The sequence below is a fragment of the Vidua chalybeata genome, chromosome 1 (genome assembly GCF_026979565.1).
Source record: "Vidua chalybeata isolate OUT-0048 chromosome 1, bVidCha1 merged haplotype, whole genome shotgun sequence".
NCBI classification, from domain to species: Eukaryota; Metazoa; Chordata; class Aves; order Passeriformes; family Viduidae; genus Vidua; species Vidua chalybeata.
Genome location: NC_071530.1, coordinates 89652305 through 89654502, shown reverse-complemented (window position 1 = coordinate 89654502; position 2198 = coordinate 89652305). Strand labels below are relative to the sequence as shown.

Below are 2198 nucleotides of genomic sequence, written 5' to 3'. Positions count from 1 at the left end.
TATCTGTACCCTCTTTTTCTCATTATGACATCTAGGGGACATCAAATGTGACTAGAAAATTGAAAACAAATAAATGCAGATACTTTTCTATGCAAAGAATATCTTTGCTCATTGTCCCAGCATGCTACAAATGCTACAAGTTTTTGGGATTTCAAGAGATGACCAATCAAATGTCATGGAGGAGAACTCCTCAAGATCTCTTTCTCAAGAAATTCTAAGCCACAAATCACTAGAAACTGGAAAGGGTTCTGCAGGAAGTGCCATTAAGTTGTAATTTTACCTCCTTTTGAGACTTACTACCGCTGGGTGAGGCTGACCACTGCCTGGGCCAAGGAACTGGGTGCATTGATTCTGCTAAAATCAAAAACTGACCCACAAAACAAGGCATTATTTTATGCAACCAACCAATTTGCTAAAAAGTTAAATTAAAAGAGGTTCTTTTTCAATGCTTTCACTGTAAGTCAGATCAACATGTGACTGAAGCACCATCTGATGTAAAGCCTCATTTCCTGACAGGGGATTGTAACATGACATTTGCTCAAACTCACCCATCTGTTTAATTTGTCCCTTATATTTTTTATGTTTCTTAATGTTGTGAAACTGCATGGACTTGTAGTTTGGTTGACTTGCAGCACCTATGATGCAGAAGAAACAAAGAGTTTCCTTCATGGGGCACCAGAATGATATGCAGTCAGCTTTTAATTGGTATGGGAGGCCTTTGAAGAGGAGAAGTGAAGGCTCCAGAATTTCTGTCAGAAAAAGAAATTACCTTCCAGGGCTAAAATCTGCACTGATAGGAAATGCAAGCTACCGTCCCTTGAATCCTGAATAATCTGGCTTCTGAATTAATTATATCTTTCCAAAGCTTAACCCTAAATAGGAGTTGTCATCTTTTTTTCTTTTCTTGTCTGTTCCCTGCTGTGTGTGTACATGTGTCCTTCTTAAGTCTTGGTAAATCTCTCTGATTAAGAGCAGGATTAATATAGAAGAATTAAACTTTTAAGATCAAAAAGAAAAGACATTTAACTTTTGCCAACAAGAAATTGCTACTAACAAGCATTCTTTGAGTGAAAGAAAGGCTCCCTGGGTGCAAAGGACTGTTTAACTAAAAATACAAAGTTTTTCCTTTAAACAAGTAATCTTCAAAAGGAAATATTTTATTTTTTTTTCATTTATTTCCATTTTAATCCCATCCTTTTCCTGCCTCACTTGGAGCCGTCCTATAGAGAATGATATTGTAAATGGTTGTAAAGTGTTGTTTCCATTCATCATCTAAGCCCCATATGAAAAGTAATAAATGAGGAATTATACATTAAAAAATCATTACACCCTTTGTGTTGCACTCTTGTTTATTATTTAGGACCATACAATATCATTCAAAATATATTCAGTACTATTAGAATGAAAATTTTTACTCTTTTTCTTTGATATATATCATTCAAAAAAAAAAAAAAGAAAAAAGAAAGGATATTAGTTAATCCACTAATGGCATCCTCATATATTTAATTACTATTATTTTTATAGCAAGATCATTTAATTGACCCTGAACACCATTTTTCATATGTAATGAGAAAGTATATATTCTATATATAATGATATGTAGGTGAAAAGGAGTGCAACATGTAAATTAAACATCAAAACCAGATGCAAACTGACTTACCCAAAGTTTCTACATATTTTCAGCATCACTTACAAAAAGACTGACTTTCAGCTGCCACAAGAACTCCATAGCTGAGCTGACATCTCCAACAGGGTCTTGTTTGTCAATGAGGCACAATTTTTTTTCTCAGTTCTTTACATAAATCTGGAGAAATTTCATGTATTTCAGTGCTGTTACCCTGAATTTCTCACACCATAATGAGAAATAAAATTAAAAAAAAAAAAAGTCTCTTATTCACTTTTAAATATTGTAGAGAAAATTTTAATTTTTTAAGACCTTACAGTATAATACTGAGATGCATCTTTTCAGTAAATGCATTTTTGTTCTTTTTTTCCATCTTTATAACTTCTTATGGCAGTAAGTTTTTCTATTGCATCCTGTAGTTCAGAAGGTAATGTGCACGTTAGAGGGCAGACAAAGGTTGTCATAGCATCAAGAGCTGAGGGAGCATCACCACAGATTTCAGAAGACAGAAGGTTCACTTCTCAGATACTGCCATGATAACAGCACCAGAAGATGAAGGAATCTTTTGTTTTGT

The 2198-nt window shown here is 34.0% G+C and overlaps 1 long non-coding RNA gene across 1 annotated transcript; it reads right to left on the bottom strand.

Moving 5' to 3' along the window:
* Positions 1–285: 285 nt before the first annotated feature.
* LOC128797078 (uncharacterized) lies at positions 286–1777 on the bottom strand. The gene is made up of 3 exons (XR_008434011.1): positions 1661–1777; positions 549–635; positions 286–367 (listed from the first exon to the last, which is right to left on the bottom strand). It is a non-coding gene; the product is annotated as an uncharacterized LOC128797078 (long non-coding RNA).
* Between the last annotated feature and the right edge of the window lie 421 nt (positions 1778–2198).